This window comes from Anomaloglossus baeobatrachus, chromosome 12, assembly GCF_048569485.1.
Source record: "Anomaloglossus baeobatrachus isolate aAnoBae1 chromosome 12, aAnoBae1.hap1, whole genome shotgun sequence".
In the NCBI taxonomy this organism is placed as follows: Eukaryota; Metazoa; Chordata; class Amphibia; order Anura; family Aromobatidae; genus Anomaloglossus; species Anomaloglossus baeobatrachus.
Window position 1 is genome coordinate 138577042 of NC_134364.1, and position 12605 is coordinate 138589646.

Genomic DNA, 12605 nt, shown 5'->3' on the forward strand with positions numbered 1-12605 from the left:
CATGAAGAACAGACGTCTGAGGATTATATAGAGCCGCGATCACATGAAGAACAGACGTGAGGATTATATAGAGCCGCGATCACATGAAGAAGAGACGCATGAGGATTATATAGAGCCACGATCACATGAAGAAGAGACGCATGAGGATTATATAGAGCCGCGATCACATGAAGAACAGACGTGAGGATTATATAGAGCCGCGATCACATGAAGAACAGACATGTGAGGATTAAATAGAGCCGCAATCACATGAAGAACAGACTTGAGGATTATATAGAGCCGCGATCACATGAAGAACAGACGTGAGTATTATATAGAGCCGCGATCACATGAAGAACAGACGTGTGAGGATTATATAGAGCCGCGATAACATTAAGGACAGACGTGAGGATTATATAGAGCCGCGATCACATGAAGGACAGACGTGTGAGGATTATATAGAGCCGCGATCACATGAAGAGACATGTGAGGATTATATAGAGCCACGATCACATGAAGAACAGACGTGTGAGGATTATATAGAGCCGCGATCACATGAAGAACAGACGTGAGGATTATATAGAGCCGCGATCACATGAAGAACAGACGTGAGGATTATATAGAGCCACGATCACATGAAGAACAGACGTGTGAGGATTATATAGAGCCGCGATAACATGAAGAAGAGACGCGTGAGGATTATATAGAGCCGTGATAACATGAATAGACGTGTGAGGATTATATAGAGCCGCAATCACATGAAGAAGAGACGTGTGAGGATTATATAGAGCCGCGATCACATGAAGAACAGACGTGTGAGGATTATATAGAGCCGCAATCACATGAAGAAGAGACATGTGAGGATTATAAAGAGCCGCGATCACATGAAGAACAGACGTGAGGATTATATAGAGCCGCGATCACATGAAGAACAGACGTGAGGATTATATAGAGCCGCGATCACATGAAGAAGAGACGTGTGAGGATTATATAGAGCCACGATCACATGAAGAAGAGACGTGTAAGGATTATATAGAGCCGCGATCACATGAAGAAGAGACATGTGAGGATTATATAGAGCCGCGATCACATGAAGAAGAGACGCATGAGGATTATATAGAGCCGCGATCACATGAAGAAGAGACGTGTGAGGATTATATAGAGCCACGATCACATGAAGAACAGACGTGTGAGGATTATATAGAGCCGCGATAACATGAAGAAGAGACGCGTGAGGATTATATAGAGCCGCGATAACATGAAGAGACGTGTGAGGATTATATAGATCCGCGATCACATGAAGAAGAGACGTGTGAGGATTATATAGAGCCGCGATCACATGAAGAACAGACGTGAGGATTATATAGAGCCGCGATCACATGAAGAACAGACGTGTGAGGATTATATAGAGCCGCGATCACATGAAGAACAGACTTGAGGACTATATAGAGCCGCGATCACATGAAGGAGAGACGTGTGAGGATTATATAGAGCCGCGATCACATGAAGAGACGTGTGAGGATTATATAGAGCCACGATCACATGAAGAACAGACGTGTGAGGATTATATAGAGCCGCGATCACATGAAGAATAGACGTGAGGATTATATAGAGCCGCGATCACATGAAGAACAGACGTGAGGATTATATAGAGCCGCGATCACATGAAGAACAGACGTGAGGATTATATAGAGCCGCGATAACATGAAGAACAGACGTGAGGATTATATAGAGCCACGATCACATGAAGAACAGACGTGAGGATTATATAGAGCCACGATCACATGAAGAACAGACGTGAGGATTATATAGAGCCACGATCACATGAAGAACAGACGTGAGGATTATATAGAGCCGCGATCACATGAAGAACAGACGTGAGGATTATATAGAGCCGCGATAACATGAAGAACAGACGTGAGGATTATATAGAGCCACGATCACATGAAGAACAGACGTGAGGATTATATAGAGCCGCGATCACATGAAGAACAGACGTGAGGATTATATAGAGCCACGATCACATGAAGAACAGACGTGTGAGGATTATATAGGCCGCGATCACATGAAGAAGAGACGTGAGGATTATATAGAGCCGGGATCACATGAAGAACAGACGTGTGAGGATTATATAGAGCCGTGATCACATGAAGGACAGACGTGTGAGGATTACATAGAGCTGCGATCACATGAAGAACAGACGTGAGGATTATATAGAGCCGCGATTACATGAAGAACAGACGTGTGAGGATTATATAGAGCCACGATCACATGAAGAACAGACGTGTGAGGATTATATAGAGCCGCGATCACATGAAGAACAGACGTGTGAGGATTATATAGAGCCGCGATCACATGAAGAAGAGACGCATGAGGATTATATAGAGCCGCGATAACATGAAGAACAGACGTGTGAGGATTATATAGAGCCGCGATCACATGAAGAACAGACGTGTGAGGATTATATAGAGCCGCGATCACATGAAGAAGAGACATGTGAGGATTATATAGAGCCGCGATCACATGAACAGACGTGAGGATTATATAGAGCCGCGATCACATGAAGAAGACACGTGAGGATTATATAGAGCCACGATCACATGAAGAACAGACGTGTGAGGATTATATAGAGCCGCGATAACATGAAGAAGAGACGCGTGAGGATTATATAGAGCCGCGATAACATGAAGAGACGTGTGAGGATTATATAGAGCCGCGATCACATGAAGAAGAGATGTGTGAGGATTATATAGAGCCGCGATCACATGAAGAACAGACGTGTGAGGATTATATAGAGCCACGATCACATGAAGAAGAGACGTGTAAGGATTATATAGAGCCGCGATCACATGAAGAAGAGACGTGTGAGGATTATATAGAGCCACGATCACATGAAGAAGAGACGTGTAAGGATTATATAGAGCCGCGATCACATGAAGAAGAGACATGTGAGGATTATATAGAGCCGCGATCACATGAAGAAGAGACGCATGAGGATTATATAGAGCCGCGATCACATGAAGAAGAGACGTGTGAGGATTATATAGAGCCACGATCACATGAAGAACAGACGTGTGAGGATTATATAGAGCCGCGATAACATGAAGAAGAGACGCGTGAGGATTATATAGAGCCGCGATAACATGAAGAGACGTGTGAGGATTATATAGATCCGCGATCACATGAAGAAGAGACGTGTGAGGATTATATAGAGCCGCGATCACATGAAGAACAGACGTGAGGATTATATAGAGCCGCGATCACATGAAGAACAGACGTGTGAGGATTATATAGAGCCGCGATCACATGAAGAACAGACTTGAGGATTATATAGAGCCGCGATCACATGAAGGAGAGACGTGTGAGGATTATATAGAGCCGCGATCACATGAAGAGACGTGTGAGGATTATATAGAGCCACGATCACATGAAGAACAGACGTGTGAGGATTATTTAGAGCCGCGATCACATGAAGAATAGACGTGAGGATTATATAGAGCCGCGATCACATGAAGAACAGACGTGAGGATTATATAGAGCCACGATCACATGAAGAACAGACGTGAGGATTATATAGAGCCGCGATCACATGAAGAACAGACGTGAGGATTATATAGAGCCACGATCACATGAAGAAGAGATGTGAGGATTATATAGAGCCACGATCACATGAAGAAGAGACGTGTGAGGATTATATAGAGCCGCGATCACATGAAGAACAGACGTGAGGATTATATAGAGCCACGATCACATGAAGAAGAGACGTGTGAGGATTATATAGAGCCGGGATCACATGAAGAACAGACGTGTGAGGATTATATAGAGCCACGATCACATGAAGAAGAGACGTGTGAGGATTATATAGAGCCGGGATCACATGAAGAACAGACGTGAGGATTATATAGAGCCGGGATCACATGAAGAGACGTGTGAGGATTATATAGAGCTGCGATCACATGAAGGACAGACGTGTGAGGATTATATAGAGCTGCGATCACATGAAGAACAGACGTGAGGATTATATAGAGCCATGATCACATGAAGAACAGACGTGTGAGGATTATATAGAGCCACGATCACATGAAGAACAGACGTGTGAGGATTATATAGAGCCACGATCACATGAAGAAGAGACGCATGAGGATTATATAGAGCCGCGATAACATGAAGAACAGACGTGTGAGGATTATATAGAGCCGCGATCACATGAAGAACAGACGTGAGGATTATATAGAGCCGCGATCACATGAAGAAGAGACGTGTGAGGATTATATAGAGCCGCGATCACATGAAGAAGAGACGCATGAGGATTATATAGAGCCTCGATCACATGAAGAAGAGACGTGTGAGGATTATATAGAGCCACGATCACATGAAGAACAGACGTGTGAGGATTATATAGAGCCGCGATAACATGAAGAAGAGACGCGTGAGGATTATATAGAGCCGCGATAACATGAAGAGACGTGTGAGGATTATATAGAGCCGCGATCACATGAAGAAGAGACGTGTGAGGATTATATAGAGCCGCGATCACATGAAGAAGAGACATGTGAGGATTATATAGAGCCGCGATCACATGAAGAACAGACGTGAGGATTATATAGAGCCGCGATCACATGAAGAACAGACGTGAGGATTATATAGAGCCGCGATCACATGAAGAACAGACGTGTGAGGATTATATAGAGCCGCGATCACATGAAGGAGAGACGTGTGAGGATTATATAGAGCCGCGATCACATGAAGAGACGTGTGAGGATTATATAGAGCCACGATCACATGAAGAACAGACGTGTGAGGATTATATAGAGCCGCGATCACATGAAGAACAGACGTGAGGATTATATAGAGCCGCGATCACATGAAGAACAGACGTGAGGATTATATAGAGCCGCGATAACATGAAGAACAGACGTGAGGATTATATAGAGCCACGATCACATGAAGAACAGACGTGAGGATTATATAGAGCCGCGATCACATGAAGAACAGACGTGAGGATTATATAGAGCCACGATCACATGAAGAACAGACGTGTGAGGATTATGTAGGCCGCGATCACATGAAGAAGAGACGTGAGGATTATATAGAGCCGGGATCACATGAAGAACAGACGTGTGAGGATTATATAGAGCCGTGATCACATGAAGGACAGACGTGTGAGGATTATATAGAGCTGCGATCACATGAAGAACAGACGTGAGGATTATATAGAGCCGCGATTACATGAAGAACAGACGTGTGAGGATTATATAGAGCCACGATCACATGAAGAACAGACGTGTGAGGATTATATAGAGCCGCGATCACATGAAGAACAGACGTGTGAGGATTATATAGAGCCGCGATCACATGAAGAAGAGACGCATGAGGATTATATAGAGCCGCGATAACATGAAGAACAGACGTGTGAGGATTATATAGAGCCGCGATCACATGAAGAACAGACGTGTGAGGATTATATAGAGCCGCGATCACATGAAGAAGAGACATGTGAGTATTATATAGAGCCGCGATCACATGAACAGACGTGAGGATTATATAGAGCCGCGATCACATGAAGAAGAGACGTGAGGATTATATAGAGCCACGATCACATGAAGAACAGACGTGTGAGGATTATATAGAGCCGCGATAACATGAAGAAGAGACGCGTGAGGATTATATAGAGCCGCGATAACATGAAGAGACGTGTGAGGATTATATAGAGCCGCGATCACATGAAGAAGAGATGTGTGAGGATTATATAGAGCCGCGATCACATGAAGAACAGACGTGAGGATTATATAGAGCCGCGATCACATGAAGAACAGACGTGTGAGGATTATATAAAGCCGCGATCACATGAAGAACAGACGTGAGGATTATATAGAGCCTCGATCACATGAAGAACAGACGTGAGGATTATATAGAGCCGCGATCACATGAAGAACAGACGTGTGAGGATTATATAGAGCCGCGATCACATGAAGAACAGACTTGAGGATTATATAGAGCCGCGATCACATGAAGAACAGACGTGAGGATTATATAGAGCCGCGATCACATGAAGAACAGACGTGTGAGGATTATATAGAGCCGCGATCACATGAAGGACAGACGTGAGGATTATATAGAGCCGCGATCACATGAAGGAGAGACGTGTGAGGATTATATAGAGCCACGATCACATGAAGAACAGACGTGTGAGGATTATATAGAGCCACGATCACATGAAGAACAGACGTGTGAGGATTATATAGAGCCGCGATCACATAAAGAACAGACGTGTGAGGATTATATAGAGCTGCGATCACATGAAGAACAGACTTGAGGATTATATAGAGCCGCGATCACATGAAGAACAGACGTGAGGATTATATAGAGCCGCGATCACATGAAGAACAGACGTGTGAGGATTATATAGAGCCGCGATCACATGAAGAACAGACTTGAGGATTATATAGAGCCGCGATCACATGAAGAGACGTGAGGATTATATAGAGCCACGATCACATGAAGAACAGACGTGTGAGGATTATATAGAGCCGCGATCACATGAAGAACAGACGTGAGGATTATATAGAGCCGCGATCACATGAAGAACAGACGTGTGAGGATTATATAGAGCCGCGATCACATGAAGGACAGACGTGAGGATTATATAGAGCCGCGATCACATGAAGAGACGTGAGGATTATATTGAGCCACGATCACATGAAGAACAGACGTGTGAGGATTATATAGAGCCGCGATCACATGAAGAACAGACGTGTGAGGATTATATAGAGCCGCGATCACATGAAGTACAGACGTGAGGATTACATAGAGCCGCAATCACATGAAGAAGAGACGTGAGGATTACATAGAGCCGCAATCACATTAGGAGACGCGTGAGGATTATATAGAGCCGCAATCACATGAAGAACAGACGTGTGAGGATTATATAGAGCCGCGATCACATGAAGAACAGACTTGCGGATTATATAGAGCCGCGATCACATGAAGGAGAGACGTGTGAGGATTATATAGAGCCGCGATCACATGAAGAGACGTGTGAGGATTATATAGAGCCACGATCACATGAAGAACAGACGTGTGAGGATTATATAGAGCCGCGATCACATGAAGAACAGACGTGAGGATTATATAGAGCCGCGATCACATGAAGAACAGACGTGAGGATTATATAGAGCCACGATCACATGAAGAACAGACGTGAGGATTATATAGAGCCGCGATCACATGAAGAAGAGATGTGAGGATTATATAGAGCCGCGATCACATGAAGAACAGACGTGGGAGGATTATATAGAGCCACGATCACATGAAGAACAGACGTGTGAGGATTATATAGAGCCGCGATCACATGAAGAAGAGACGCATGAGGATTATATAGAGCCGCGATAACATGAAGAACAGACGTGAGGATTATATAGAGCCGCGATCACATGAAGAGATGTGAGGAGAAACCAGTCTATCAACACCAGGACCAGCGCCTAATACAACCCCCCATCATCAGCCCCCACACAGCGCTCCTGCCCTAATATACCCCCAACCCCCATCATCAGCCCCCTCACAGCGCTCCTGCCCTAATACACCCCCACCCCATCATCAGCCCCCACACAGCGCTGCTGCCCTAATACACCAACCCCCCATCAGCCCCCACACAGCGCTCCTGCCCTAATACACCAACCTTCCCATCAGCCCCCACACAGCGCTCCTGCCCTAATACACCCCATTCCCATCAGCCCCCACACAACGCTCCTGCCCTAATACACGCCCACCCCCATCATCAGCCCTCACACAGCGCTCCTGCCCTAATACACCCCCACCCCCATCATCAGCCCCCACACAGCTCTCCTGCCCTAATACACCAACCCCCATCATCAACCCCCACACAGCGCTCCTGCCCTAATACACCCCCACCCCCATCATCAGCCCCCACACAGCGCTCCTGCCCTAATACACCCCCACCCCCATCATCAGCCCCCACACAGCGCTCCTGCCCTAATACACCAACCCCCCATCATCAGCCCCCACACAACGCTTCTGCCCTAATACACCCCCATCACCAGCCCCCACACAGCGCTCCTGCCCTAATACACCCCCACCCCCATCATCAGCCCCCACACAGCGCTCCTGCCCTAATACACCAACCCCCCATCATCAGCCCCAACACAGCGCTCCTGCCCTAAAACATCACCACCCCCTATCATCAACCCCCACACAGCGCTCCTGCCCTAATACACCACCACCCCCTATCAGCCCCCACACAGCGCTCCTGCCCTAATACACCACCCCCCATCATCAGCCCCCACACAGCGCTCCTGCCCTAATACACCACCCCCATCATCAGCCCCCACACAGCGCTCCTGCCCTAATACACCCCCATCATCAGCCCCCACACGCCGCTCCTGCCCTAATACACCACCATCCCCCATCATCAGCCCCCACAGGGCGCTCCTGCCCTAATACACCACCATCCCCCATTATCAGCCCCCACAGGGCGCTCCTGCCCTAATACACCACCACCCCCCATCATCAGCCCCCACACGGCGCTCCTGCCCTAATACACCACCACCCCCCATCATCAGCCCCCACACGGCGCTCCTGCCCTAATATACCACCCCCCCCATCATCAGCCCCCACACGGCGCTCCTGCCCAAATACACCCCCACCCCCATCATCAGCCCCCACACAGCGCTCCTGCCCTAATACACCACCACCCCCATCAGCCCCACACAGCGCTTCTGCTCTAATACACCCCCACCCCCCATCAGCCCCACACAGCGCTCCTGCCCTAATACACCCCCACCCCCCATCATCAGTCCCCACACAGCGCTCCTGCCCTAATAAACCCCCAACCCCATCAGCCCCAACACAACGCTCCTGCCCTAATACACCCCCACCCCCATCATCAGCCCCCACACGGCGCTCCTGGCCTAATACACCCCCACCCCCCCATCAGCCCCCACACAGCACTCATGCCCCAATACACCCCCACGCAGCGATCTTGCCCTAATACACCCCCACACCCCCATCATTAGCCCCCAAACAGCGCTCTTGCCCTAATACACCCCCACCCCCCCATCATTAGCCCCCACACAGCGCTCTTGCCCTAATACACCACCACCCCTATCATCAGCCCCCACACGGCGGGGGGGATTGAGATGGAGGAGGAGATGGGGATATATACAAAGAGGAGGATGAGGAGGAGGAGAGTACAGGGATATGTACGAGGAAGAGGAGGATAGGAGGGGGATCTCTACGGGCCGCTGGAGAGGATGAGGGATCTTTATGAGGGTGGAGGAGACGAAGGAGGGGAGCTATATGGGGCAGCGACGAAGAGGAATCTATACAGGGGCAAAGGAGAGAGGGGGATTTATACAGTGGAGATGTGGAGCTGTGCAGGGCAGTGGAGGATCCGTGCGGGAGAAGCAGAAAGGAGAGGAGGGGGAAGCGTGCGGGGCCCGAGGAGAGGGCAACCTGCATAGGGGCGGAGCAGAGGGCAACCTGCATAGGGGCGGAGCAGAGGGCCACCTGCATAGGGGCGGAGCAGAGGGCAACCTGTATAGGGGCGGAGCAGAGGGCAACCTGTATAGGGGCGGAGCAGAGGGCAACCTGCATAGGGGTGGAGGAGAGGGCAACCTGCATAGGGGCGGAGCAGAGGGCAACCTGCATAGGGGCGGAGCAGAGGGCAACCTGCATAGGGGCGGAGCAGAGGGCAACCTGCATAGGGGCGGAGCAGAGGGCAACCTGCATAGGGGGCGGAGCAGAGGGCAACCTGCAAAGGGGGCGGAGCAGAGGGCAACCTGCATAGGGGCGGAGCAGAGGGCAACCTGCATAGGGGGCGGAGCAGAGGGCAACCTGCATAGGGGGTGGAGCAGAGGGCAACCTGCATAGGGGCGGAGCAGAGGGCAAACTGCATAGGGGCGGAGCAGAGGGCAACCTGCATAGGGGCGGAGAAGAGGGCAACCTGCATAGGGGCGGAGCAGAGGGCAACCTGCATAGGGGCGGAGCAGAGGGCAACCTGCATAGGGGCGGAGCAGAGGGCAACCTGCATAGGGGCGGAGCAGAGGGCAACCTGCATAGGGGAGGAGCAGAGGGCAACCTGAATAGGGGCGGAGCAGAGGGCAACCTGCATAGGGTCGGAGCAGAGGGCAACCTGCATAGGGGCGGAGCAGAGGGCAACCTGCATAGGGGCGGAGCAAAGGGCAACCTGCATAGGGGCGGAGGAGAGGGCAACCTGCATAGGGGCTGAGGAGAGGACAACCTGCATAGGGGCGGGGGAGAGGGCAACCTGCATAGGGGCGGAGGAGAGGACAACCTGCATAGGGGCGGAGGAGAGTGCAACCTGCATTGGGGCGGAGCAGAAGGCAACCTGCATAGGGGCGGAGCAGAGGTCAACCTGCATAGGGGCGGAGGAGAGGACAACCTGCATAGGGGCGGAGGAGAGGACAACCTGTATAGGGGCGGAGGAGAGGACAACCTGTTTTAGGCCACGCCCCCTAACCACACCCATTTCACAGTCACGCCCATATCCACTCTCCATCCACACCAAACCAATTTTTTCCCCCTCTAATGGTGCAGGAGACGTCCGGTCACTGCGGGGTCTCTGTATACTGTATATATGACCCCTGTAATGATACAGGAGACGTCCGGTCACTGCGGGGTCTCTGTATACTGTATATGTGACCCCTGTAATGGTGCAGGAGACGTCCGGTCACTGCGGGGTCTCTGTATACTGTATATGTGACCCCTGTAATGGTGCAGGAGACGTCCGGTCACTGCGGGGTCTCTGTATACTGTATATGTGACCCCTGTAATGGTGCAGGAGACGTCCGGTCACTGCGGGGTCTCTGTATACTGTATATGTGCCCCAGTAATGGTGCAGGAGACGTCCGGTCACTGCGGGGTCTCTGTATACTGTATATGTGACCCCTGTAATGGTGCAGGAGACGTCCGGTCACTGCGGGGTCTCTGTATACTGTATATGTGACCCCTGTAATGGTGTAGCAGGAGTATACTTTGGGGGTTTGCTTTTTTTTGGTTTTGCTTGTTTCTCTCGTACATTTGACCCCTTCATGTAAGGTCTTATGTTGTGGGCTTGCGGTGAGATCAGTGTCCGCCTCCTTGTCTTCCTCGCCCACGGTTTCCATGATGGGATGTTATTATGGGTGTCATGGATCTGTGTGAATAACCCGCTGTCCATTCGCTGACAACTTGTGAGCGTAGGGTGGGCAATTAATTCCAGAGAAAACCTCATGTAATGTTGCGGCTGTGCCCATAGGTCACTCCACACGTATGCGCGGTCATCCATTTTTGCACTGCGGTCACTCATTACCTCAGTGTCTTTACTTGTAATCGAGTGACGTGCCGCCATCTTTCAGTGTGGTAATGGCCGCCTTCCGTCCTGCCAGCCGTTCCTGCAGGTGAAGTAGGCACAAGGTGATCTGTTAGAAGCTGATATTGGCAGGTTTCCGCAGCAGATTTCAGGGTTTCTGGTCAGTGGCCGCTTGTATTACTATGGAGATTGTCACTTTCATGCATGGCTTCCTCCCGCAGATAGATGACCATCTCCCGGCGCCCCTTGTGCATTCAGCGGGACAATAGAAAGGAGAGAACAGATTGAGGCCAGAGCCTGTCACTTATATCACTGGGAAGCATAGCCGCTAATGAGAGCTCTCCGGGGTGGACAGGCTGCCCTTATGCCGGGATAGTCTGAGGCCCTGCACATACTGCCATTAGGCCTCATTGTGGGGTCAATTTACTGAGGAGCTGTTCTGCTGGTGACCCTGGGTCGTTCTGCTATGCCCATAATCCTGCTACATCAGGGCTGGGGAAGTCAGGAGGACAGTGGTTAAGGAGCCCAGGAGCGTGCATTTTCTACAGAAGACGGTGGAGACCACTGTGCGCCCAGTATCTCCATGTTCCCCAGGTCTATATGGGGGGCAGCACAATGCCTTACACTAGGTGTAATTTCAGTTGGCCTTCACAGGGGATCATACACAGAGTTTTCCACTCCTGTCCGTGGGCATCATGCCGGCCCGTGGCAGTACGCTGGCTGGGGTCTTTCATGGCACGGTCTGATTTCCCACCTTTGGAGCTTCTTCTTGTGTCCTCACATCTCTGCTCACGTTAGTGCTGACTGTCCCTTGTAATGTGCGTTCTCTGTAGCTGGAGATCAGCGGTTGTCTGTGGTTTGTATTTGGTGTATTGGCTCCTGGTAGAGGCCGCCTCTCAGATGTGGCTGTGTCCTCACATCTCTGCTCAAGTTAGTGCTGACTGTCCCTTGTAATGTGCGTTCTCTGTAGCTGGAGATCAGCGGTTGTCCGTGGTTTGTATTTGGTGTATTGGCTCCTGGTAGAGGCCGCCTCTCAGATGTGGCTGTGTCCTCACATCTCTGCTCACGTTAGTGCTGACTGTCTCTTGTGATGTGGGTTCTCTTTAGCTGGAGATCAGCGGTTGTCCGTAGTTTGTATTTGGTGTATCTGCTCCTGGTAGAGGCCGCCTCTCAGATGTGGCTGTATCCTCACATCTCTGCTCACGATAGTGCTGACTGTCCCTTGTGATGTGCGTTCTCTGTAGCTGGAGATCAGTGGTTGTCTTTGGTTTGTATTTGGTGTATCTGCTCCTGGTAG